This window comes from Hipposideros armiger, unplaced genomic scaffold (genome assembly GCF_001890085.2).
Source record: "Hipposideros armiger isolate ML-2016 unplaced genomic scaffold, ASM189008v1 scaffold_1404, whole genome shotgun sequence".
NCBI classification, from domain to species: Eukaryota; Metazoa; Chordata; class Mammalia; order Chiroptera; family Hipposideridae; genus Hipposideros; species Hipposideros armiger.
The window spans coordinates 59,917-87,914 of NW_017732754.1; the positions used below are offsets into that span (position 1 = coordinate 59,917).

At 46.4% G+C, this 27,998-nt stretch overlaps 1 long non-coding RNA gene across 1 annotated transcript in view; it reads right to left on the bottom strand.

The window, feature by feature from the left end:
* Window positions 1-9,438, bottom strand: part of LOC109377442 (uncharacterized) — a 16,904-nt gene extending 7,466 nt beyond the window's left edge. Inside the window, exons 1-2 of the long non-coding RNA XR_002122873.1 lie at window positions 9,297-9,438; window positions 4,437-4,540 (exon numbers count right to left, since the gene is read on the bottom strand). This is a non-coding gene — a long non-coding RNA (uncharacterized LOC109377442). The remainder of the gene's footprint in view (window positions 1-4,436; window positions 4,541-9,296) is intronic.
* Window positions 9,439-27,998: the final 18,560 nt, after the last annotated feature.

Sequence of the window (27,998 nt, forward strand, 5' to 3'; positions counted from 1 at the left end):
GTCGTCCAGAAGCCGGCGACTGATCTGCCTCACCCGGGAAGAGCGCAATGATGGTGCCAGCTTGGGCCAGTGAAGCAACATCCTCCACAACTAAATTGAAGAACAAAACGACAGCAACTTGTCTGTTCCCCTTCCCCCAATTCCCCAGCACTGTTCCTATTCCCCTAATTCCCCAATAAAAATCTTTAAAAAAAAAGAATTAGTAAAGGCCCCTCTGCTTCAGAGTTCATCTTGGAAACCCTTTCCCAAGGACTGAGACAGGTAAACCCAAACACCTATTGCTGTTGTGTTCTATCCTGGTTTCTGGCTGGGCTGGGCTACAGCACCCAGCCTGGGTAAATCTCAGCTCTCACATTTCCTGGAGGTTTTTGTTTCTCTCCCTAAAAAGGTTGCCCTGGCTAAGCTGAGTATGTGGTGGGTGATCTTAACCACAGAGGACCCCATTGGGAGGCAGGTCTGGCAGGCAGCCCTACCAACATGGCCATTCCAGGGAATTCCTCAGCTCTCAAGAAGGCTGAAGTCTGACAGCAGCGGATTCCTCCCTGGCCCAAGGCTCCTGTCCCTACACACAGAGGTTCTGCAGGTTCAGTACCTAGCAGGGTGCCTTGCACATGTGAGCCTCCTGTAAGCAGCAGGGCTTATGGCCACTGTCTTCACCAGGGAGGGAGGAGTGGGTGATGGGATGTATGTGGCAATGATGAGGGAAAGCTCCCCGAGAGAGATGGGGACTGTGGATAAAAGTTGAATGTACATATAAATAAATGCTTTTGTCTGTTTGTTTAAACTAGCACAGTGTAGCTGAAAAGCTTCTTTAAGTCCCATGTCCTATGTTGATCTGTGACCTTGGACAAATCACCTCCCCTCTCTGGGCATCACTTTTCCTTATCTATAAAATGGAGACTTGGATTAAATTCTTGTTGCGATCCAGTTTAACAGTAACATTTTATAATTTTATGTTAATATAATAATCTGATAATCTAAGTAAAGGGAAGTAATATAAGTCTAGGAAAGAAGAAACCACTGATTATTATATGCTGCTTACATTAAATTACCTTGTATCCTGGAGCATACAGTCTTCACCACTGGGCCCATCCACCAGCACCCTTTCCCTGAGGAACATCGCTGCTTCCCAAATGCTTATCTCCTGACTGTGACCCTGCTACTCTACCCTCAAGGTCAAACAGAAAAGACCATCCCACCATATACTCTGCCCCACTCCCCAAAAGCATTCGAATTAAAGAAAAAAATGAGTTGGTGCCTTGTGGGTCCTTATGGTGTGGTGGCCAGAGCCCTAGACCACCAGTCCCTATCCTGGTCTATCACCAGTTCACTATGTGACCTTGAACAAGCCACTTCACCTCTCTGGACTTAGCCTCGTCTATAAAACAAAGGGTTGGATGGGTTTCTCTGCATGAGCCCTATTCTAACATTTCCCTGCTCTGCCCTATGGTGGCTACCAAGGCTGGGAGCGGCCAGGCTCTGCAGGCCAGCATTTCTGCAACTGCTCCAGCATCCCCAGCAGGCTGGTGCCAACATGTGAGTGCAGCCAAGTGTCTGCACTTAGCGCTGGAAGCCAGAAATCAGGCGAGATACGCAGGGCCTCTCCAGCCACAGCACGTGTCCCCATCCAAAGCTGGATTCTGCAGCTTTTCTGACAGATGTTCTCTTACTTGTAGGATAAGGACAGACAAGGCCCTCCAAAGGAGTCAGGAACGTGCGCCAGGGGCCAGGCCAGGGCAGAGAGTGGAGCTTATGATTCCTTGTTTGTTAATGTGTGGTTTTAGCTAAGGTATAACATACCTACAGGAAAATGTACATGTACAGGTACAGCTTGATATATTTTCATGAAATGAGTGAAACAGGCACTCAGATCAAGAAACAAAACAATACCTACGCCCCAGAAATCCCCCTTCTCCTCCTTTCCAGTCACTAGTCCCCCAAATAACCACTATTCTGACTCTGAACACATCTGGTTCATTTTGCCTGTTTTGAACTTCACACAAACGGAATTATACAGTATGGACTATCTAATTCTGTCTTTCTTCACCCAACATTATGTTTGTGAGTTTCATCCAACAGTACAGGTAAAAATGAAAAATTGCTGTCATTCATTTTCATTTTTGCATAGGAAGGATTTAATGAGGAGCTAAAATCAAGGAGAGAGCCCTGAGTGTAGGCTGGGGTACTCACTGATAGCCAAGAATGCAGGTTTACATACAGCTCTCCCCAAAATAAAAATGACCCCTTTCCACCACTGTTCTCCCAGCAGAGTTCCACACCTTTCTCCTGTGGGCTCCATAAGCGGGGGGGGGGGGCAGGGCCTTGAGGCCCCAAACTTACTCAAAGGCCAGAAGCTCTTATTCACTGAACACTTACCCTGTGCCCAGCTCTGACTCAGCATCTCATTCAATCCCCACAACTGTGAGGTAAGTACTGTTGTTATTCCTATCTTACAGGTAAGAAAACTGAGGCCCAGAGAGGTTGAGTAAGCTGCCCTAAGGTTGCACAGCCAAAAAGGGGACCACAATCCCAATCTGTGTGACTCCTAAAGCCAAACCTCTCTACCACTCCATGTTGACAGGGAGCTCACCAGCTGCATCTGGCCCCCATCTAGGTCTCCAACCTCATTGAGCACCGCTTGCCCACAGCTTCCAATCTAAGGCCACACTGGCTTCTTGCCAGCAGCTCTGGCCCCTGGCCCTTCCCCTTGGGGTTTATGTCCATGCTGTTGCTTCTACCTGTATATTAGCCCCTCAGTTCTCAGAGCCCCCAGTCTTCCCTGACCACCTAGTCTAGCCTCCATCCCCTATTCTCTCAGAGCATTCTGCTCTCTCCTTTCACTTCTACTTCCTTCTTCAGAGTCCCCTAGTTCAGCTTCTCAGTTCTCAGCCCACCCCAAGGCTAGTCCCATCCAACTCTGCCCTGATGCACAGCTGCCCCCACCGCCAGCTGGACCTCTGTCTGTGTCCTCCTCATCTTTGTACCCACAGCACTTAGCACAGACCCCTACACACAGGATATGGCTGAGGTGAGGCCACCGAATCAAATGCCATTGGCAGGGTCTGCCGCTGAGGATGCCACTTTCCCCCTGGTGTCACCAAGTTCAGGAGAAGCACATGAGGAGAAGAGGACCTGACTTCCCCTTCAGAGGTAGGCTCCAACTGACTAGCCCCGTCTGTCTTCCTCCCACCCCTTCACCAGGCCCCGGGTTGCCAGTGTTAGCGGGTCTCCGACATAAGGCAGAGGAGCATCCCTCTCTGGGGTCTCTGCATCACTTCTTCCCTCACTCAGCCAGCCAGCCAGTTGCCCAAGACAGCGCTGCCTGAACCTGAAGCAGCTTCACCTCCCATTCTCAGAGGAATGCTCTAGCGTTGAAGCTCTGTTTTGTCTTTCAAAAGAAAGTAAAGAATTAGTCCTGACCCAAGAGATCTATAAAGGGGAAAGGCCTTTTGTTTTGCCTCTTGAATACAGTGGAGGCCCTAAGAAGGTTTTTACCCTTCTAGGTGTGTGGAAGGGTGAGTCTGGGTGTACTGGTGAGCACGTGTGAGTGTGCAAGTGCCGTGCACATAGGGGAGAGAGAGCACACAGGTGTGTGGTTACAACCTGGATCGGCCAGACCTTGGCTATGTCACTTGCTGGCTGAGCAACTTTGGGCAACTTGCTTAAACACTTTGGACCACAGTTTCCTCATCTGAAAAACGAGAGTAAAATATAATTCTCCTTTCATGCATTGTTGTGAGAATGAACCTTCAGAATGAGTGTTCTGTAATCACTAAAACACCATCTAAGTCTTAGCAGTTGTTAGAAACAGAAGGCAAAAACAGAGCTTTGGAAAAATCTTCATTTCTCCCAAATCGTAACGACTTTCGGACCTCAGAGGTTAGCCTTGGCTGTGTTCTGGGTTTAGCGAAACCAAAAATGCACCCAATAACTCAGATCCCAGGAACCTTCATGACTAAGTTCATGTGGCTTGTTACTCAACGCAAATCCACTTTCAGGAGGATTACTTCACCTCCCATTTGGGCTCTGAGCTTATGAAACAAAATCCTAGGAGCCATGGAGAATGCCAAGTGGGACTGGGGGAAGAAAACCAACAGGTCAGGTCTCGGTCCAGAGCCTAAGGAGGGCTTTGTGAAAAAAGTAACAGATAAGCCAAGATTCACTGAGATCCACCATAACTCTCAGCCAGAATATACTGGAAACACAGAACTCAACAGTGCTAGCCCCTTGTGCCGGCAAGTCTTTATTTCCAGGGACACGATTATTTGCAGAGCCACCCATGGAGATAATTAAACCTCAGGACTGTTTTTAAAGCTTCCCATGAGTCCTGTGACATGTGACAAGCTCGTGCCCTACAAGATCAACTGACAAGCGTACCAAGAGAAACGTATTCTTGGCTCCATCTCGCACCCCCTCTGCCTCTCACAGCCTCTTACCTTCCCAGCTCCTCTCCGATGTCGTAAAAGTCCTCTACCTTCTGCTGCTTGAACGTCTCCATGTTTGGGCTCCTCATTGAGACCTGGAGCATACAGCCCTGAAACTGAAGAAACGTGAGATTAGGACAGATGTGTAAATTGGCACAAGCCTAAGAGTCTGGGTCTAAAAGAAATCAGCTGCAAGGGAGCTAATAATTTGACAATAATCCACAGCCCTGCTTCCTCAAGAACTGCCCTGCTCGAGCCTTTCCTCACCTGTGGCCAAATGACCCTGTATGGTTCTTATTTGATTTAGGTTCATTCAGATTTGTTAAGGAGACTGAAAAAGAGTCCTCCTCACTTCTTCAGATCTGCTCTGAACAACGTCAAAGAAACAGAGCCGTGGTAACTTCAGCAATTTGTTCTCAGGAAATTCAGGTGCACTGAGAAAAGAGGCAGCTGTGATGGAGGAGCAAGAACACTTGTTTTTGAGTCAGAGATCCAGGTTCAAGTCCCAGTTTTGCTTGAGTAAGTCCTTTAAACTGCGGAAGACTCAGCTTCCCTGTCTGTAAAGGGGGCTAATGCTATAAAAACCAACCGCAAATCATGACATTATTTTGTGAACTATAAAATGTAGTCAAAAGGTAAGGGATTTTCATGACCTCAGATCCCTGAGGGGCTGTGCCACCAGACTGCAAGTCTGAACTGATTTGTAAACTCTCACTCATCACCCCAAGGGAAAGATGGGTGGGAGTGGTGTGACAAATTACAACAGGCACCAGGAGCCTGAGGCTCTAGTTCCAGTATTGCCCACAGCTAGCTCTGTGACCTCATCTCATGTCAGAGGAGCCTCCATTTCCTCATCTGAAAAACGGAGCTAATTCTGCCTGCCCAGGGCACCTCAGCGAGGACCACAGGACAACTCTGGGCCATGGGGAGGAGGGCTCACCAATGCACCAGAAGAGACCGTTTGCATCCTGCCCTGGGATCCCCCTGCCCCAAGGAGCTCACCCATGCTTGCCACCCTGGACAGCACCCAGAGGGCAGGGCCCAGGACATGGTCTGCAAACCACAAATATAACACCAGCTGCCTGTGGATGTGTCTTTCAAGAGCACTAGCACCGGCCTCTCAGAGCTCATTTTGGCTAGCGTTGGCAGCTGTTCTTCTGCCTGCCAATCAGATACCAACCACACCCAGGCTCCATGATCCCCAAAAGACTGTTTTTACCAGGCGGGGTGGAGGCACCATTACATAAGGACACAACTCATCAATGCCAAGTGGCTGAGCTGTTCTAAGTTTCAGGCGATGTGTACATTTCACTCTCTTTCCTCCATCTCTGCCCTCTGTAAACCAGAGCTCTGTTACCAAGATGCCACCTGTCACTCTCCCTTCCACCGAGGCACATACATCCCTGAAGACCTCCAGGCCTTACTCTCAGGGTCGCCTGCTGACCTCCTGCCTGCAAGCACTCCTGGTCCATCACACATCCTCCTCCCCACTTGGTCTTCACTCTGTACTCGACCAGGGCCCAGCGAGCATGGGATACTGAAAAAAAGCAGGCTCCAGAGGCCCCAGTTCTAGGCTAGTCTGGGTGTAGAGTAGCTGTTACACACAGCAGGTTGGCACACTCTCTGGACCTCAGTCCCCCTCATCTGTAAACAGGGATGATAACATCTATATCACCTACTTCATACACCTGTGTGAGGATCCATTGTGATAAACGCATAAACTGCTGGGCGAATAACAGGATGATTGTTACCATTATTATTTGACTCATCCCAGGCTAATGTTTGTGTTTCTCTTCCCACCGCCATTGAGGTAACCAATTCCGTTCCTTTCTGAGGAAAGGTTTGGAGATCCTCCTGGCAAATGCGGCTTGACCAGAATCAGAAGCTTGACACGCTCACCCCCCCTACCCACACCCCCATCCTGGCAAATCTCCTGAGACAAGCCCAGAGGGTGGCGGGATTGCTACCCAGCATCTTCTTTGTGCTGAAAAAAATCTTTCCAAATAAACTCTTTGTGTCAGGTCCTTGAGGGTGGGAGGTGGGGGTGGGAGGGAGTTTACTAATTTCACACAGCTAGATGGAAGCAGAAAACACCAAAAAGTTCTGTTGGCAGATACTGTGAGAGTGGTCCCAGGAACAGCTAAGATCCTCCTTTGGCACAAGGCCAGGGCCATTTGCTATCAGGAGCTGAGCTGGATTTGAAGCATCCCAGCTCCCCAGCAAAACAATAAGCCCATCCTTGGGTTCTACATTCTGGTGGCCAGGGTAGGGGCACAGAGCCCCAAAGACAAACTAGGCCCACCAGTTTGGCCCCAGTTCACTTTCTCAGCCTTGGGCCCCTCTCCCCACATAACCTATATTACAGTCAAAGTAGACCTTTCCCTAAGAAGGTGCAAGCAGATGTTTTCCCAATGGTTCATGTTAGAATGCTCACAGCAGCGCTATTAGTAATAACTAAAAATTGGAAACAACCAAATGGCCGTCAATAGATGAATGAATAGAGTTATACCCATACAGTGGAATTATTATACAATGACAATAAACTACTGCTACGTGAAACTACATAGATGAAACTCACAAACATAATATTGAATGAAAGACGCCAAACACAGAAGACTTCATATTGTGTGATTCCACTTAGGCAAAACTAATCGATGGTGCTAAAAATCAGAATAGTGGTTACCCCTGGGTAGGGGATTGTGCCTGGAAGAGAACACAAGGGGGTTTCTGGGTGCTGGCAATGCTGTTTCCTGATCTGAGTAGTGGTTACATGGGTATATGAGATATATACTTACTTTGTATGCAAAGTTTTACAAAATACAAAATGACTCTTATATCTACTTTATGGGACAAATGAGATATCATATGTAAAATGTTTACAATAGTGCTTGGATGGTCACAAGGCTTCTGAGGGTTAACAAAGATTTCCTAGAGCCTCATAAAAAGGGGCCTCAAAGATCATGTAGGGGATTTTTAGACGCTGCTTCCAGAGCCACCAGCGTGAGGAAGGGGAGCCAGAGCAGTTCCACGTTAACCATACTGTATGTTGGGGTTCTGTGTAAGAATTCACTGGGAGTGGGGTCTGAAAACCACTGCTATCTGGTCCAACCCACTTGTTTTACAAAAGGAAGGAACTGAGGTCCAGACAGGGGAAGGGACTTACTAAAAGTCACACGTCCAACCCACTCCAGCTGTTTTTCCCGGGCTTCTGTTTTTCCCAGCTCTCCAATGGTGGCACCAGGGTTGGGAAAATCAGTAGCTTCCAAAGGACAACCTAGGAGGAGACCTCCAGGGCTGGAGGATCACCCCATAGGGGACTCAATCCTACTAAGACCTCTCCCCCACTGGCCCCAGCTCACTCTGCTGAACTCTCAGAGATCCTCACCCCACCTCACCCAGTGCAAGTCAGTGAAACAGGACCATCACAAAGGGGCAGACTGTCCCCTTACACCTCCCAACCCAGCCCTGCAATTAGGAATCATCACACTCAGGCTCCGAGGGGGATGCCAACAGAAGGGAGGGGGCTCTAACATTACAGAGCCCCGCCAGGCACTCGAGGCTTTGACCCACCCTAATCTCTGATGAGGAAGCTGGGGCTCCAAAAAAATTGGCCACCTGCCTAAGTTGACATGAGAAAACTCCATTTTTTAGTGTAAGTCCAGCTCCACTGGGCTGCCTGCTTGTTCACCCCCACATCTAACAACTAGGGAGGCCTTAGGGAGGTGGTCAAGGTCAGCTCAGGTCTCATTCCTGCCAGCCAGAAACTTGCCCCAGACCAGCACATACCACCACATCCACAAACCCCTGTGCCCCCTGCCCAAGGCTCTCCCAAAGCTGCTGAATTATTAGTGGGGCCACTTTAGGTACTAAAAACAGGACTCAAAGTATTTGTGAAGGGGCCAAAGCACCAGCATCCCTCAGTCATCAGGACTCTCTTAGGAATACCTTACAGAGGCAGTTGGGAAATGAGTGTCAGAAACCATAGCAACAGCCCCCAGCAGCCCTCCTGGAGTACAAGGTATCCCAGGCTATGCTCACTCCACCTGTCTGGAGTGACCTTCCCACCTGCTTCTGAGGTAGCCAGCTATAGTGCCCTCTCTTCCAGTGCGCACCCCTAATCTACCACTAACTACATGGCCTCCATGCTCTCCTCTCTGGGTCTCATTTCTCCTTCCTGAAGTGAGAATGCTAATGTCCACCTAGCAGAGTTACAATGAGGATTAGCCAGACCCACACATATCATGAGACATTCGCAATGCCTGGTCCAGAGTCGTGGTCAACTGTTGACAACAACCTTCTATGCTTTCTACCCCAGCCTACACAGACCTACTTGGCTGCCCTCATGCCCACCCTAGCTCTGCCCCAACCCGGGCTCCTGATGAGGGGGCTCACAGCTTCATTCTGCAACACAGAAAGCAGACTGTGCGGGGAGCAGCTTCCTAGCATCACCTCCTGGAGCAAGGGGGTTGGAGGTGTGTGAGGAGGCTGATGCTAAGAAAACCTGGTCCCTCTCCTCCCAGAAATATGAGGTGCTCTTCCCCGTCAGGGGGCCCTAACTTGATGGAAGTCTGTCTCCCATCTCCTTCCTGGGTGCCAGGCCTCTGCTCGCCACCCCGTCCCTCAGATCAAAGTGACAGGTTTCGCAGCGCGCCCTTGAGGCACAGCGAGCGGGTCCTAGCGTTCCAGTGCTGGCCGCAGCGCCCAAGGCCACGGCAGGCCATACCCTGGGAGCGGCGTTAGGGACAGGGCTTGGGGAACACATGAGAGCGCCCCAGAGCAATCTGCCCCCGCCAGTCCCAGCCCGGGGACGCCGCTGCCGTCTGGCCACGCGCCTTGTCCCGCCCGTCGAGCCCGCACACCCGCACTACTCACGGCAAAAGGCTACGCTGCGGCGGGCGCGGTGGGCACAGGGGGCACGGGGTGCGCAGCCGGGTGCGCGGCGCTCGGCTCGGCTCTCCTCCTTGCGCGCCGGGCGTCCTCCCGCCCGCCGGCCGAACCACTGAGGAGCCGAGGGGGCGGAGCGGCCATCCCAGTCCCCGGCGCCGGCGGGCGTCCCGGGATGGGGCGCAGGGCGCCCCCTGCTGGAAGCCCCTCCTGACAGCCCCGGGACGAGGGCCCCGAGCCGGCCTGCTTGGTCCGGCGGTCACCTCGAGAGCTCTGGCAAGACCCTCCAGGCTTCCTTACCCGCTCTGCCCCTCACGTGCTGTGTGGCCTTGGGCAAGTCAACTAACGTCTCCAAGCCTTGTTTGGAAATCGATTCAAGTGAGCTGATGCATGAGACACAACCTGGCACAATCGCTCAGAAAACGGTATTTTCTTGCCCCAATTCCCCAACACACACCGTGAGAGAGGACGTCCCACTAGGGAATAGGCTGCTTCCTCCCTGCCAGCCAGCATGCTCCCTGACACCGCACAGATTCTCCTGGGAACCTCACCACCCACGTTTCATGGTGCGGTGGGGGCTGTGATGGGGAGGGACACTCCCCTCCGCACCACCACCCCTGGGCTTGGGAGTAGCCTGGCCTCGTTTGCCCTCTGTACCCCAGCCCTGGCAAGATCGATGAGTGAAGCCTCTCCTCATCATCAAGTCTTCCCTAATAAAGGACTTGGGAGTGAATTCCTCCTCTCTTCCTTACCCCAAAATCCCAGGAGGAAAAAAAGGAATGAGGGGGGTGAGGGAGGAAGGAAACAGAAACAGAACCTCAGCCAAGTTCAGTGTTCTTTCTTCAAGACAAGAGGCTGTTTAGCAAAAGGAAATGGAAACCCCCTTCCCAGAGCTTCCATCCCTAGGTCACCTACGGAGCTTCTCAAGACAGTCGTAGGTAAAGAGCATTTTCGGAGCCCTGCGTTGGGGTCAAAGCCCTGCTCTGACATTCCCCATGTATGATCTTAGGCATGGCACCTGTGCTTTTCCTTCATCGGTAAAATGGGGGAAACACCCCCTCATACAGCATGTAATGGAGCTACTGTGAGGCTGAAATGAGACAGTGTGTAAGATGCACCTAGAGGGCCTCTACCAGAGTCAGCAACCTTCCTTCTGCCCTTTAGCCTTTCCAACACTGGGGTACTGACAAGTACAGACAAACCCTCCTTCCGGCTGACCAGTGCCTCAGGGCCTGGTACAGCCTGGGGAAAGATCCCAGAGCTTCCTTGTTTATAAACTTTACAACATCTCAGGACAGGACAGGCTCTGAGCTTCCTCTCCCAAGAGCAATATGCTACCTGGAGCAATTATCCAAGACCATAGGTGGCTTCCGAAATCAGCAGGCAGAGGAGGACATCTGCTGAGGCTTCACCAGGATAAGGACAGCCTTCCTCCTCAGACCACCCTCAAAACACCCTCCCCCCTCATGTCCAGTTATCTATTAATGCGTAAAAAAACACCTTTGGTGGCTTGAAACAACAATTTTGTTAGGCTCACAAATTCTGAGGGTCAGGAATAGCACGTATGGCTTATCTCTGCTCCACAAAGCTGAGGCTTCAACTGGGAACACTTGAATGGTTGGAGAATGGACTATTCTGGAGGCTTCTTCATGCACATGGTCAGTACCTGGGCCATGATGAACCCAAGGCTGAGCTCAGCCAACACTGCTGGAGCACCTACATGTAGCCTCTCCATCCAGTCCCCTCTGAGCCTCATGCTTAATACCTGATTTGCAGCAACAGTATCCCCTTGCATGAGGCAACACAGACATTTGGGGATTTGGTACTCGGCAAATTAATCAGAGAACATTGCACTTGGAAGGGTCGTCATCAGTCATCCTATCCAGCCTGGTTATTTTTCTTTTTCTTTTTTTTTTAATTTTCTGCACCTATTTCTTTTAAATTTTTATTGGGGAACAGTGTGCTTTTCCAGAACTCATCAGCTCCAAATCAAGCAGTTGTCTTCAATCTAGTTGTGGAGGGCACAGCTCCGTGGCCCATGTGGGACTCGAACCAGTAATCTTGGTGTTATAAGCCTGCACTCTAACCACCTGAGCTAACCGGCTGCCCCCAGCCTGGTTATTTTTCAAATGAGGAGGCAGAGCTAAGACTAGAGCCAGGGCTCCTCCAGATTCTCAATTTGTTGCTCTTTTCACTGTACCTGCCAAATGTGGTTGCCTAGAGAGGTACCATCTGAAAATGCACTTTAGGGCCAGCCGAGTGGCTCAGTTGGTTAAGAGCTCACTCAAGAGCTTGAGCTCTGAGCAACAGCGGTTCAATTCCCAGCCCGAGCTGAGCAGCTGCTGAGCTGCCAACATTTGGCAGGATGGCTCAGCTAAAAAAAAAGATAAATTGAAAATGCACTTTATACTCAAGGCTGAGTGAGTTTTTCAGAGCCTCACCTGCAAACATTGACAGGATACTGAGCACTGAATATGGGACCATGGCAATCATGGCAGAAATGCAGAGGCCCTAAGGGTGGTGGAAACAAGGATGCAGACTCCGGAATGAAGACAGGAGAAAGTCCAGGTATTAAGAGCTAAGAATTGTGCAGCTCCATTCCAATTCCTGCATGTTTCCCACAGCTGACCAAGTAGAGTCCACATGCCTCCCCCTGGCAGTTGAGGTTCCTGTCTGCATTTCTCCACTATGCACTCACATCATTTGCCCTTTTGTGCGTGCACATCCAGCCCTTTTGCTAGGTTGGATTATTGGCTGTTCCTGTAAACATGTTTTTTTTGTTTTTGTTTTTTTTAAGATTTTTATTGGGGAATTTGGGGATGGGAACAGCACTGGGGAATTGGGGGAAGGGGAACAGACAAGTTGCTGTCGTTCTGTTCTTCAGTCTAGTTGTGGAGGACATTGCTTCACTGGCCCAAGTTGGCACCATCATTGCACTCTTCCCGGGCGAGGCAGATCAGTCGCCGGCTTCTAGATGGCCGCTCACTGCGGCTGCTGGCCACTCACGCTGGCTGCTGGCTACAAATGGTAGCCCATGGCAACCCACTGCAGCAGGGGCTGCAGCCTACGCAGTTGCCGGGGACTCATGGCAGCCCAGCAACAGGTTGAGCTGTTGTTCAGCATCTTAGCTGTAGAGGGCAGTATCACTGGCCCTCATATGTGGGATCCGAACCGGGGCCCTCTGGCGTCCCAAGCCAGCTCTTAACCAACGCGCCACTTGGCCGGCCCCAAACATGCTTTTTTAAAAGCCGTTCCACCACCCTTATCCCATGCTACAAAATACTATCCATCCTTCAAGGGCCTTCAAGGTATCATATCTTCCATGGAAACTTCCTTGATCTGCCCTCTAGATGGCTTTGTCCCCTGACGCCTACCACTCATGGTTTGTACCTAATCGGCATTCCCTTTCCTCTATTTTAGTTATGATTAGTGTTCACTTCTCTTTTCCTCAAGGGCAAGGACAATATCTTATTTATCTTTGTACCCATATAGGGCCTGATATCCTAAATCTAACAAAGCTTGTTAAATTGAATTACTGCGATGTAAAAGCAACAAAGTAAGGGATCATACCTGTCTTGTTTCCTATTGTTCCCCAAGAGTCCCCAAGTGCCTGGCACTTGGTAATCTCATGTTGGATGAAAAGATGTATAATTCATTTTAATAGCTGCCACATATTACATTTCATTTAGCCTTCCCAGTGCCAGGTGCTTTATTTCAAGGTGGATGTTGTTATCCCCTTTTAACTGAGGTAACTGAGACTGCAGTTGACTTGCCCAAGCTCACCCAACCTGTAAGTGACTGAGTTGTACTGTGAATCTTGCCCGCCCATCTCCAAAGCCCAAGCTCTGCCAGCCCTCAATTGAAACTTCCAAGTATTCTAAAATGGTGGGGTTCTCAGCCCTGGCTAACCATCAGATATGCCTTGGGAGTGTTTAAAAATCCCCATGCTCAGACTGCACCCCACACCAATTACATCAGAACCTCTGGGAGTGAGGTTGGGCATCAGTAATTGTTAAAATTCCCCAGGTGATTCCAACATACAGATTGAGAACTATTTTTTCATGTCACAAAAAATCTGGGGAAATGAAGGCATCCTTCATCAACCCACCACACTGCAGACACATATGAGCACCTGCTTTGTGCAAGACACTCCAAGGGACCATGAGATAGGTGTGTCACTGGAGCTCGAAGCTTCCACAGGATGAGAAGACGAGCCCACAGGGAAAGATGTAACCATGGCAGGCAGTAAAGTTCAATGAAAGTGGTGATATCCTAAAACTTACTTTGGTATCTGGCACGTTTACAGAGCTTAACCACCTGCTGATGAGGAGGCAGGGCCTGGATGAAGCTGCTGCATGTGTCGGCCAGGGCAGCTGGCGTTGGATTCGGCCTGGAGGATGCATAGTGTGAGGGCTACACATAGGGTCTCTGACGCCAGATGCTTGAGTGTAGATAGCAGCACACAATTTACTGTGTGATCTAGGGCAAGCTTCTTGACCTCTCTGTGCTTCATTATCCCCACTGGTCAAGTGGAGATAAGAATAGCATTTATCTCATAGGCTGTTGTGAACATTGAATTAGTTATGGATATATGTGAAGGACTTAGATTAGCGTCTGGCACATGATAAAGTGCTCAGTAAATATTAGCTATGTTTAATATTCCTTAAATGTCTGGTGTGAGCTCCTCTAGAGGACTAAACGGATCTCACCCATCTTTGTACCCCACCCATCCCCATCCTGATCCAGAGCAGGTTCTAAGCAAGTGTCAAATGAAATGTGGAACACAGCCTTCTTGATAACGGGTACAGTGCTGACTGCTTTCTTAGGCTATCAAGGCAGGCCAGGCGGTTCCTCCCCAGCTGGCTCACCGCCTGGGTGGAAGGCAGGCAAGAAGCCTCCTCCTCCCAAAGGTGACCGGGTGGCCTGGCTTCTTAGTCCTTCCCTGTCCACCCTGCCCTGTGCCCTCTGCTCTCCCATGCCCAGCCAGGCAGGGGTAGGGGTGTGGAACTGGCCTGGCAGTCCTTCCTGCTTCCTCCCTCAAGACGTAGGCTGCTTCAACCTCTAGCCTTGCTGAACTCAGTAAGGCCTTGACCCTACCACAGGGGGGGGGGGGGGGGGGGGGGGGGAGGAGAAAAAAATAGAAAGGGGCTGGGGCATGGGAGGGTTTGCCTTTCCCTGGAAGCCCCGGAGGATGGGGATTCCTGGGCATGTGTGCACACTCATTCACCCCACGAACAGTCAAAGGCACCTCCTGGGGCCAGGTGCAGGTCAGGGGAAGTATAGGCTCAATGCCCAGAAGTGTCAGGTCTGCTCTAGCAGGTGTCATGAGGGGCGTGAGGGGAAGGAGAGGCTTGATTGAAAGAAGAGGACCAAAGGAGAGTAGGAGGGGGGGTAGGGAGCACACAATAGGCGAGAGCAGCTGTGTGTACCAAAGCCTGTGGGTATAAAGCCACCTGCCATTTACTGCCTCAACACCTGAGCCAGCGTGGGGGTCACAGCATGGGATGCCGTGATCTTCTGTTGGGAGCAGAGGCTGGTGACACAAGCATTGGACGCTTGCCAGAGCCCCCAAATTATGCCCACACTTAGGGTTACAAATTCAAACCACCTGCTTCTCTAGGCTCGGGAATCAGATTGGACTATTTATATTCCTGTTTTCAGCCACTTTCTGGGTAAGTCACTTCCCCCCTCTGAGCCTCAGTTGCCTCATCTGTAAAATGGGAATAATTCCACTTCTCTCTCAGGACTGATGTGAGAACCAGACAAAATATCTGAGAAAGCACTGGCACCAATGTCAGTTTCTCTTCCAAAATAGATGTTTCCCTCTCTCAAGACAGTTTGTCACTTGTGCCATATCTCTCCCTCCATGTTATTCTTACCACTGTCTCTGAAATACTTTTTCCATTGCCCTTTGTTTATCCAAGACTCAGCTCAATTCCAACCTCACTCATTTTTCAAACATTTCCTGGTGCCCATCCTGAGCCAGGCCCTGAGAGAAATAAGGCACCAGCCCTGCACTTCAGGAGCTCACAGCCAAGCAGAGGAGATATCCTTGGAACGAATGCCCAGAATCCCATGTTCTGGGGCCAGGTCAGAGGCTTGGCAGAGGCCCAAGGGAGCCCAGGGGTGGGGGAATGGTCGCTGAGTGACTGGAGGCAGAGGCAGGGAGAAAATACTCTAAGGAGAGAACAGGATAGATATCACAATCATACCTGCTGAGCTGAAGCTATGAGTTCGCTTTCCTGTGCTTGTTAATGGGCCCTTTGAGTGGCTCCTATCATCCTTCTCCTTACTTTGGTGCATCCATGAGGGAAGGCTGGGTAGGACAGCATTTCCTCCCCATCTTCCCCTGAAGAAAAACTTCACTGTCAGACCTGGTCACTCCACAGGCAGACCCTTCCACACCCCTGGCTGATCCCTGACCTCTGTGTAGCTGGCCTTTCCACTCAGGGCCCCTGCTCTGCCCTCACTGGTCTGCGTGCCGACCCCATCTCAGCTAAGCCCAGATCTGGACCCAGTTATGAGCAGCTACATCCAAGAAAAAAAAGACACAAAAGCCAAGTCTAACCATCTACAGTGGCCCCTGCCCCAAACAGGACTGGGACCTGCTCCTTCAGCTCCAGACCTGCTCTCCAGGCTAAGGGACCCCAGGCACAGCGGGGCCAGTAGGCTCCTCTCCCTACTCTTCCACCTAACACTGGCCAGAGGATACAGCTTTGGATTTGGGATAAAGCCTAAGTGAGAATACTTCTGTGAAGAAGAGAACAACCTGCCTAGGGAAGCCTCCTAGTGTGTGTGGGTGGGTGGGTGGGGAAGAACCTTGGGAGAAGCAGAACAGAGGTATCTCTGGTCCTCCATTAGGGACAGAGGGTGGAAAACGGAAGACGGCTCCATCTAGAAGTGAAATACACCATGGTGCACCATGCTTAGAGTAAAACTCTACTTTTTTATCAGTTTGTCCCCAACCTGCATTTTCCCCACGCTCTCCCCAACAGGAATGCTACACTAACAACACACCCAACCCACTTACATAGTTTGTAAACTGGAAAATATAGAAGTCTGCTGAACAGAACAAAAAAAAAGGGAAATACAGAGTAATGTTCAGCAGCATAGAGAGAAAATAGATCTACGAAGTCTAACATTTGTTTAAAATGAGTATTAGGAACTCTTTCACCAGGGACCTGCCAAGATGGGCCACCAAACAATACCTTTACAATGGAAGATTCTGGCAGACACAACCTTAATAAAATGTCCAAATTTAACATCAATAATAATGGGACAAACTGACATCCTGTGCCTGCTGATACGTTGCATTGAGAAAGATATAACATCATCTATGTAGTACCCCTGCCAAAAATATGCCAGAAACTGATTCTAATCATGAGGAAACAATCAGACAAATCCAAATTGAGAGGAATTCTGCAAAACTGACCTGTACCCTTTAAAAATACATCATGAAAGAAAACATTGCTTTTTAAATTAAAGGACACTGGAGAGACATAACAACTCAGTGCATTATGTGAGGAGTGATTGGATCCTAGTTTGAAAATAAAAAGCTAAAAGGGACATTATTGGACTATTGTGAAAATTGGAATTATGGAATACATAATCCTATCAATGCTACGTCTTTTTAAGTGGGAGAATTATATTATGGTTATGGAGCATGTGCTTATTCTTGGGACATGAACATTGAGGTATTTTGGGAGCAATGGCATTGTGTCTACAACTATTCCTCAAATGGTTCAGCAAATAAGAATATGTATATTGCAGAGTGAGAGAAAGCTAAATATGGCAATCTGTGACAGCTGATAAGTCTAGGTGAATTCTTGCAACTTCTCTATAAGTATGAAATTTTTCAATATCAAAAGTTGGGGAAAGTAAAACACAACATTTATTATAGTAATTAGTAGAAAAACTAAAACTGAAAATTGTTGAAAGTGCTTGTATTTCAACTGGGGTGGGTGGAAAAAGCAACTTCTAGTGTTCATTTTCTAATTTTTGGGTTTTGCTGTTTCTGTATTACTTCTGTGATTAAGAAAACAGGTTAATTAATAAAACAATTGGTACAACAGAGGTTGGTCTGAGGATAGTAAGCTTGTACCCATGGAGGTCTCTTCATTCTAGAAGAGAATTCATAAACATCGTGTTCAGCGCCCATTAATGCTCATTAAGCTTTTAGACCTACTAATGAGTGCTGATTTTTAGAGTTTAGTCTTCCTCAGCCTCATTTCCACTCAACAATAGCACTTATTGAAGAACATTGTATTCTTTTGCTAAATCTTGGTAAAAGAATATTGTGAAGAACATTTAATGTCATTAATGTGGAGACATATAAAGATGTAAATAGCCTTCAAAATTTATGGAAATGACAAAACGAGTAGAATCATATCTTGATTTTTAAATTTATTTTATTTTATTTTTTATTATGAAATACACATTTTTATAATTAGTTTCAGCTGTACAACACAGTGCAATAGTTTATACTTTTTATCCCTCGAAGTGACAACCCCCCTCCCCCAATCCGCTGCTCCACTTCCCCCCAATATCATACATATCTATTACAATTCCCTTGCCTCCACTCCCACACTATACTCCACATTCCATGACTATCTATCTATCTATCTATCTATCTATTCACTATAGTTGACATACAATATTATACAACATCAGCTTCAAGTGTACAGTGCAGTGATCAAGCCTCTACCCCCTCCATGATGCGGTCTCCCTAACAAGACATGTGACCACCTGACACCCTACAAAATATTTATAACATTATTAATTATATTCCTCGAACTGTCTTTCATGTCCCTGTGGCAATATTGTAGTTACGTATTTATGCTGTCTAACCCCTTCCCCTTCTCCCATATCTTGATTTTTATATCCTATTGTTTTTTTGTTTGGTTGGTTGTTTTTTAGCCAGGAAGTTCTCCATCAACCTACCTAGCCCCTATTTTAGTCTACAAAATAAGTAAGGAACCTAGAAAATTTTACATTTTATTCTATCTTTTAATTCACTTCAATCAGTGGGGAGAAATGACTTGCCCAAATCATGCTGCTTATTATTGGCAAATGCTCAATTGGAAACCAGGCCTCTTTTCCATACAGCCCAACCCCACAGTCTTGATCCTGATTCTTCCATGCTGTGTGAGTTTGGACAGGTCAGTGAACATCCCCTGGCCCCCATTTTCTCACCTATAAAACAAGGCAGTAGGATTAGATTAACACAAAACCAACACTCACAGTTCCTGATGGTGGCCATGTATTTCAGTTGGAGAAATGAAGGGCCATCAAGGCTCTGCAACTTGGTAGGTAAGGTTCAACCTGCGAGGCAAGCTTGATCTTCGCACATATATTCATTTTTTGTACACAGTAGTACCCTTATCCATGGTTTCACTTTTCACAGTTTCAGTTACCTGCAGTCAACTGTAGTCTGAAAATATTAAATTTCCCCAACCATTGACATCATCTGCTCCTGACACCCAACCACTGACATCATCATGGTTCAATGATCCAAGATCACTCAAAGTAGATTAGATGATTCTTCAGGTCAGTAGTAGCCTAAGCCTGTATCACAATGCCTAAGTCATTGGTCTTACTTCATCTCATCCCATAGGCATTTTATCATATCATCACAGGAAGGGTGAGTACAGTACAATAAGACATTTGAGAGAGAGACCAGTCACATAACTTTTATTACAGTATATTGTTATAATTGTTCTATTTTGGTATTTGTTGTTGTTAGTCTCTTATTGTGCCTAATTTATAAGTTAAACTTTATCATATGTATGTATAGGAAAAAACAGTACATATGGGGTTCGGCACCATCTGCGGTTTCAGGCATCCGCTGGGTGTCTTGGAATGTATTCCCCACAGATAAAGGGGGACTGCTGTATTCTGACTCATCTAAACAGACCTTGCCTTAATGTAGCCAAGAACACTGATATGACAGCCACAGGAATCCAGCGACAAGGAAAGTCAGCTGATGTGACCCAGCTTAGTTTAATTAGCTTAATCAGAACAACAACAACAAAAACCTAAGAACTGTAACATTCCTTTAAAATCAAACAAACAAACAAAAACAAAAACAGGGCCAGCCAAGTGGTGCGTTAGTTAGGAGTTGGCTTGGGACGCCAGCTCTGAGCAGCAGGGCCCCGGTTCGGATCCCACATGAGGGCCAGTGACACTGCACCCTCTACAGCTAAGATGGTGAGCAAAATAATTTATAATCTGCATGAATCAATGGATTAGCAGCTGTCGACCAAGCTCCATATTAATCACTCCTGTGGTTGTTAATAATGCTAATGAATCCTCGGAAGCCCCAGAAAGCCAGAATCCTCTGGCTTTCTAGTAGGTAGAAATTTAAAACCGGAAGGAACCTTAGAGATTATCTAACACCTTCATTTTATAGAAGGAAGAAGGAGGCCCAAAGAGGGGAAGTGACTTAGTTCATATTTGTCTGGGGGCAGAGCCAGGATTAAAGTTCAGGCCCCAGGGGCAGCCGGTAAGCGCAGGCTCTTAACAGCACGGTTGCTGTTCGATCCCCGCATGGGCCACTGAGTTATGCCCTCCGCAACTAGATTGAAACAACTACTTCACTTGGAGCTGATGGGTCCTGAAAGAACACACTGTTCCCCAATAAAATTTGTTAAAAAAAAAAAAGGTCAGGCCCACTGACCCAAATATCTGTAACACTTATTAGAGGTTAGGAAGTTATTAAAAAGAAACATACTAAAGGCCAGACAATTAAGTTTGCGAACTTTCCACAGTGCATTTACACTGCATATTCATCGCAAATAACCTTCTTTTAAAGCAGAGATAACTATTCTTAATTTTTTATAATTTTCTTCTGTCCATTTTATATGTAAATGTACTCGTTTTTCATTGGAATCACTTGGCATATATTGTTTTGTATTTTTCTTTTCTTTCTTAATTTTATCTTGAGAATTCTCCCATGTAATTAGTCTTTGAAAACATTAAGATCCCATTAAATGAACATAGCATAAATTATTTAACACTTTGCCAATTGTTGGACATTAAATTGTACACTTTTTGTTATAAAAAATAATTTTGTGATCACGTGGCTCATAAAATAGGATTTGAAAATAATGGTCATGGATAGGGTAGACTATTCAAGTGGTTTCAAATCAATAATTAACCATCTCGATAAAAACGAGTTGGTTCCATTTCTCACTGTATACCAGTATAAATTCCAAATGGCACAAATATTGAAATGTTAAATCATAAAAGTTAAAGGGAAACATAGAAAACACATTTTATAACCTTGGAGAGGAGACCTTTCTAATTATGACCAAAAAATCCAAGATACACAAAATTTAGGACTGAAAAATTACATCACATAAAAATAAAGAAAATCTTCATGGCAATAAAGTCAAAAACAAATGACAAACTGGGGGAAAAAAATACTTGCAACACACATCACAAAGGACTACTCCTTCCTACTATGTAAAGACCTCCTGAAAATCATGAAGAAAAAGACTAACAAGAAAAATGGACAAATGATACAAAGATAGTTCAAGAAAAGGAAATACAAATGTCTCTAACACGTAAAAAAAGATGTTCAACTTTGCTCATAATGAGAGAAATACTAACTAAAATTCCACTGAGTTATAATTCTTTATCTATCAGTTTGACAAAAATCTAAAAGTTTGATAATGCCCTATTTGGCTGCAGTGAAATGGGCACTTTCATACATTGATAGTAGGAATTTAAAGTGGCACAATCTCTGTAAAGGGCAATTGGTCAGTGTCTATTTAATTATAAATGCATAGATCCTTTGCCCTCCAATCCCATTTTGAGGAATTTATCCTAGAGATACACTTGTACATGTATAACATGAGCTATATATAAGGTTGCTCATTATAGCATTGTTTGTAATAGCAAAATAATGGTAAAAACCTAAATGTCCATCAATAAGAGGCTTGTTAACTAAAATATGATACATACAACAGAACACTCTAACACTGTAAAAAGTAATGAGGAAGCTCTTTGTAGATTGATATGGAAATATCTCAAGAATACATTAAGTAAAAAAAAATAAAGCAAGGCAGGTCTGGCATGATATATGCTAAAACTTGTGCAAAAAGGATATGTATATTTGTATGGGATTTAACAGGCATAAAAACTCTGGAGAAGTCAGTAAGAAACGATTAACCATGAAACCTATTGGGGAAGGATGAGGACTTGGGTGAATAGGGTTGAAAAGGGATGTTTTTTCACTGTAAACCTTTTTATGCTTTTTGGTGTATGAGCCATTTGAAGGTATTACTCATTCAAAAACTAAATAAATAATTGTAAACAGATCAATGCAACCCCCAAAAACTAGGAGACATACTTACAGTATATACCGGGGGTGCCAAACGAATGTGTACAAATGGACACTTTGGTTAACGTTGCTCAAGCAGTAGCTTGCCATAATCAGAAATGTCTGGATGCTGATGGTAACCATTTTGAGCACCTCTTGTAATTGCAGAAGTCAAACGTGGCTTGTATTCATCTTTTGTTATCAGTATACATTGAGTGTTATATAGTTTTCCTTTCTCAAAATGTGTAAACATTTTTTTGACACTGTGTGTGTGTATAGAAAAAGAAATACATATATCTATATCTATATCTATATCTATAGAGAGAGACAAAAAAAATGCTGTCTTGTTAGTGGGTGACAGACTGGAAAGCAGGAAGCTAGCTAGCACTAAGGAATCATGCTTTGCTGCCATCTAGTGCTCCCAAGGTAATTGCACCCAGCTGGGGGAGGAAAACTGTCGCTTGTTAGGTAACTTAGCACCAAGGGGCCCTCTCCTCTATTTTTATTTAACAAACAGTAATAAAGCATTTACTACGTCCCAAGCATTGTACTCAGCATTTACTAGCATTAAATAATAGTTACTTTTATCATTCTCATTTTACAAATGAGGGAACTAAGGTAAAGAGACTTCAGGTAACTTGCACAAGGTCAGAGAGCTACCATGTGGCTAACTAAGTCCAGGATTAGAACAAGTGGCAGACTGGCACCAGGGTCTGTGATCTGACCCACCTCCTCTATGAAGGTCAAATGTCTGTGTGACACTAACAGTGCTCAGGGTGAACCTCACAGCCCACACAACTGCTCCCTCCCTGCCCCTACCACATCTGACCCAAATAAGTTCACAAAGGGACTGAGTTCACCTGAGTCAGGGACAAACACTGGCCCAGGCTAGATCCAGTGGATTTTTTTTTAAATCCTTATTTGTAAATTATTTTGTACTATATACACAAAGATATGAGGAATAACATAACAAATATTCAGTACCCATCAGCAGCTTAAAAAATAGTGTTTACCGTAATGGTGCATCAGTGATGAGTTTCAACCCGCACAGGTCAATGGCTTGTTTTTTTGCCATTGTATTAACACACGCGGGACACCATCTGGGCTATAAATGCAATGCGACTCTTGCAGCGATTCTTTTCCTTCCTAATAAACAGTCCTCCCCTAATTACAGTTGATTGTATCCTGCTGGAGACATCTGCAGTCTAGGTAACAAAGCAGTTTCTTCACAGTGGAGCTGAGAAAGCTTCTTGATTATTCGTTATGGTCTAAGAAAGTCATGGCTCCCAACCAAGGCTGTGAATCCTGAGCTCTGAGGAGTTATTGAAGGAATGGGAAGCCCAAGGGCTTAGCTAGCATTCTTTGTACACCAGTTATAACCTCAGGCCTACTGGCTCCTTAGCAAATCTATGAAAGTTCTGGAGTTACATGCAAAGTTTCATGTGAGTTCCTTTTTCCTCTAGGGAAAGGGTCCATTCCATCTCTTTTGTCAGAGTCTCAAAGAGCTCTGAGACCTTCCAAAAAGGTTAAGACTCTTTCCTATAGAAGAGGGGTTGGCAAGTGGCCTACAGGCCAAATTAAGCACGTGCTTGCTTTTGTACAACCCAGAAGCTGTAAGAATGGAATTTTTGTATTTTAAATGTTTAAAAAAATCAAAAGAATATTTCATGACATGTGAAAATTATATGAAATTCAAATTTGTGTCCATAAATAAAGTTCTGTTAGAACACAAGCACTCTCATTCATTTATATATTGTCATGGCTGCCTTGACACTATAAGAGCAGAGTTGAATGGTTGCAACAGAGATGCAAAGCCTAAAATGTTTACTATCTGGCCTTTTTCTGAAAAAGTTTGCTGACTAGATGGGACTAGATAATACATCTTATGTATCTCTATTTTTCACTTGTATGTAGATGCTATCATGATTTATAAAGTACAAATTCATTTCAATATATTATTAATGTAGTGAACATTAGCCATCGGAACCCTCTTACTGTATGTGGGGAAGTCCCACCCCCCGAGTCTTGCTGAGAGTCGGCCTCCCCATACAGAAGGCCAGGTTCTTCTATGTCCCTTTTCCCTGGCAGCCAGGATGGAGACGAACCTGGGATCAGCCCATTAGAGACCCCACCTAGGACTTTGAAGCTGGAGTGAGGCACACAAAACAGTAGGGACGGAGGAGAGCTCCTCCTGGCAGTCGTGAAGACTACAGCATTACATCTCACTTCCAAGTGCAACAGAGCCAGCAGGATGGGGACCTGTTTCTGGTTGCACGTCAGGGGTCTCCTCACTAGACAGTCCCTCAGGTATGGTTTTGTCTTTGGTCCTGACTGTCTGGCCTCCATGTTTCCTGGGCCAGGACAGGCTCAGGTGCTAGATGAGACTAAGCCTGCATCACTCACTGCCTGCAGCAGAGATGCTGAAAGCAGTCAGTAAATATGAACTCCAGGAAGACACAGTGGCTGATCCATCTTTGTATCCTCAGCCCCTAAGATAGTTAGTTCCTGATGCTTGAAAAGTGCTCACTAAATACCTGTTGATGAGTGCACCAGTAAGTACATGAGTTGGGGAAAGCATCCACTAGGGATTTCTGACTTCAATAGACTCCGGCCTCCTGAAACTGGTAATGAGAGTCTCATGTATCAGGGTCTCATGAGAAGGGGATGTAAAGACAGCCCTGCTCTCCAAGTCCTACATATAGCTTCCCGAGTATCCCAGACCATCAGGGCTCCAGTGATGAGAAATGGTCAGAACTTTAGAATTAGTGTGAATTTGACCCCGGGCTATGAACCCCAGTGCCCCCTCAGATAATGCCTTCATTCATATCTTAGAGGGCAGCTGGTCAATGTGTGGATGCACATGGGTGCACTGGATGGGACAATACTGAAGTGTGCACACCAGGTACACTAGCTCTTGTCCTGGCCCTGGATTGCAGCCAGCCATGAAGCAAGAAACTTAGTGTTGGTGCTAAGGACCTTTTCGGATGGGTTTGCAATTTAGAAAGAAGTGATTATGCCGTTTTCTATGCACGTTTCTTAAACACTCCAATAAGCCCTTATAATATTCTGAGTTCACCGTAGTGTTCCTGGGTACAAACTTGGCTCGCACAGTTCCATCAAGGTCAAAAAACACAATTAACATCACCTTGGTATTACTCGTACTTGTAGAAAATGCCCTAAGAAATGAGCAAATGGTTTTGTCCTCCATCATGACAATGCTCCATGTCACACATCACTTCTGGTCCGGCAATTTCTGTCAAATAAAAACATTATGGTGTGTCCTCATCCACCTTACTCACTGGATCCGTCACCATGTGACTTCTGGCTCTTCCCCAAAGTCAAAATGATTCAGGATACTGAAGAAGCCACAACAGCGCAACTAAAGACAGTCACGAAAGAGAACTTCCAGAGCTGCTTCGGAAAGCGGCCAGAACGATGGGATAAGTGTGTTCGAAGGGAGGGGGAGTATTTTGAGGGGGATTAATGGCAATGTGTCTTTTACTGTAATAAATTTTTTTTTAAAGATTTTTATTGAGGAATTGGGGGGATGGGAACAATGCTGGGGAATTGGGGGAAGGGGAACAGACAAGTTGCTGTCGTTTTGTTCTTCAGTCTAGTTGTGGAGGACATTGCTTCACTGGCCCAAGTTGGCACCATCATTGCGCTCTTCCCGGGCGAGGCAGATCAGTCGCTGGCTTCTGGACGGCCGCTCACTGCAGCTGCTGGCCGCTCACGCTGGCTGCTGGCTACACACGGTAGCCCATGGCAACCCACTGCCACAGGGGCTGCAGCCTACGCAATCGCCGGCAACTCACGTCAGCCCAGCTCCAGGTTTAGCTGTTGTTCAGCATCTTAGCTGTGGAGGGCAGTGTCACTGGCCCTCATATGTGGGATCCGAACCACGGCCCTCTGGCCTCCCAAGCCAGTTCTTAACCATCGCGCCACTCGCCCGGCCCTGTAATAAATTTTTTATTTAAACATTCACCATAGTTTTTTATCACACCTCGTAGTTTTATTTTTGTCCCCCACTATCATTTGAAACTTTGTTGTAAAGATATGATCTTCCTCTGTCCATTGGTAAAGATTTAGACAGACACATGATTTCTGTCAGTCTTCCTGTCACTTTTTTTTTTTAAGATTTTATTGGGGACTTGGGGGAGGGGAACAGTGTTGGGGAATAGGGGAGGGAGACCAGCCAAGTTGTTGTTCTTCAATCTTCATTGTGGAGGGCGCCAGTCGCCATCTGGCTGACCGTCGGCAGCTCGTGGCCTCTAAGCTCAAGGTGCTGTGTTCAATCTTAGTTGCGGGTGGGCGTAGCCACTGTCCCGTGCAGGAGTTGAACCTGCAACCTTGTTGTTAAGAGCACACACTCTATCCACTGAGCCATCTGGGTGGCAGCTCAGCTCAAAGTGCCGAGTTCAATCTTAGTTGCGGGTGGGCATAGCCACCATCCCATGCGGGAGTGAAACCCGGCAGCCTTGTTGTTAAAAGTGCATACTCTATCCACTGAGCCATCTGGATGGCAGCTCAGCTCAAGGTGCCAAGTTCAGTCTTAGTTGCGGGTACTTCAACTAGATGGGCGTACCTCACCATCCAACAGTCAATCTTATTACACCAGCTGAGCCATCCTGCCACCTGTTGGCAGCTCAGTGACAGCTCAGCTCGGGCACAGCGTCACTTGCCCATGTGGAAATCAAACGGGCAGCCCTTTTGCTCAGAGCTTGCGCTCTTAAGCCAACTCTTAACCAACTAAGCCACTTGGCCAGCCCCTTCCTATCACTTTTAATCACATAAACTCATCAAGTCAAAATATTTAGTCACCTCTTTAGTCAACACTACAAACTTGGCATTAATTCTTTTGCTAATTTGAGCTTGCTTTAGGCCTGAAACCTATAGCTGAGCAATGGGATGAAGTCCTTTGCTCTCTCCTTTCCTCAACTCACCCGTATGCTAGCTATTCTACCACAGCCTCAGAAGCTGAAGCAGAAGCGCTGGAGATAGAGCAGTTCTTATTTACCTGATTGAATCTGTGCTCTCTGGGCCTGCCTGGTGTTAAAGCTGGCTTTCTCTTGGGTTGACACTTTCATGAGCTAACCAGAGGTTCCCACTGTGCCCGTTAACCCTTGTAGATGTATCTCCACCCTGTCTGCTCACTTGCTGTCCTCTCCTCAGTCCTTGGGCACCAGGCGGTTCACGTCAACTCTTTCAGCTGAAGTGTCCTTGGATCTGATGATGGTTTGTTGGACAGTGAGATATCACCCCACAGCATGGTCCATGAGAAAAATTCATGCATCCTTTGCCATAAGAACACTGTCTCATATACCAAAGTAGTTAGCTTTGCCTTTCTCTTGCTCTCTAGATTTCTCAGGCAGGAGTCAGATAGCAGCCTTCAGCCCACCTCAGCTGTCTTTCTCAGGCCTGAGTCAGGCACCAGTTTTCTAGGTCTTCCAACTGGAGAGAACACATTTCCAAACTCTCTTGAGTTGTCCCCTTGAAATTCCCCAGCAGTTGGTGGTGAAGGTGTCACTTCCCCCGCCTTCTGCCAAAGTGGGGGTTGGAACTCAGCATGGCAACAGCTTTATCCAAAGAAATCTCTTCATCAATCTTACCAAATCCTCTATTATCTCAAAACTTATATTCTTGGAAGTAGGTAAAGGAATTCAAAAGCCATAAAACAAGTTTTCCTGTTTTTCAATTAAATTTGAGGCACAAGAGTTTGACTTTAATAACCTCCATGTTAGTTACTTATTGCTGTATAACAAATTACCCCAAAACCTAGTGGTGTAAACAATAAACATTTATTATTGGTCACAGCTTCTCTGGGTCAGAAATTCAGGAGTGGTTTAGCTAAGCAGTTCTGGCTCAGGGTCTCAAGAGGTTCCAGTCCAGGTACCAGCCTGAAAGGCTGGAGGATTGCTTCCAACATGGTTCACTCACATAGTTTACAAGTTGCTGCTGGTTGGTGGTGGAAGGCCTCAATTCTTCTCCATGTGGAATTCTCCACAGAGCTGGTCGAGTGTTCTCATGACATGGCAGCTGGATTTCCGAAGAATGAGCAATCCAATAGATCAAGGGGGAAAGCAGCAACATCTTTTATGTCTAGACTGAGAAGTCACACATTGTCACCTCTGATTCTTTAGCAGTCATACCGGCCAGCTCAAATTCAATATGGAAGAAAACTATATAAAGGCATGAGTAACAGGAAATGAGGATTATTGAGGGCCATCTTGGAGGCTTCATACCACCCCATTACACTTCAAATGATCAAACAAACTGAACAAAGTACAAGTAAAGAGACCATGAATTGAGACTGGTTTAATCTAAACATCTTTGGGGACTTCTTGATCTTAAAAATTATATGTCATCTG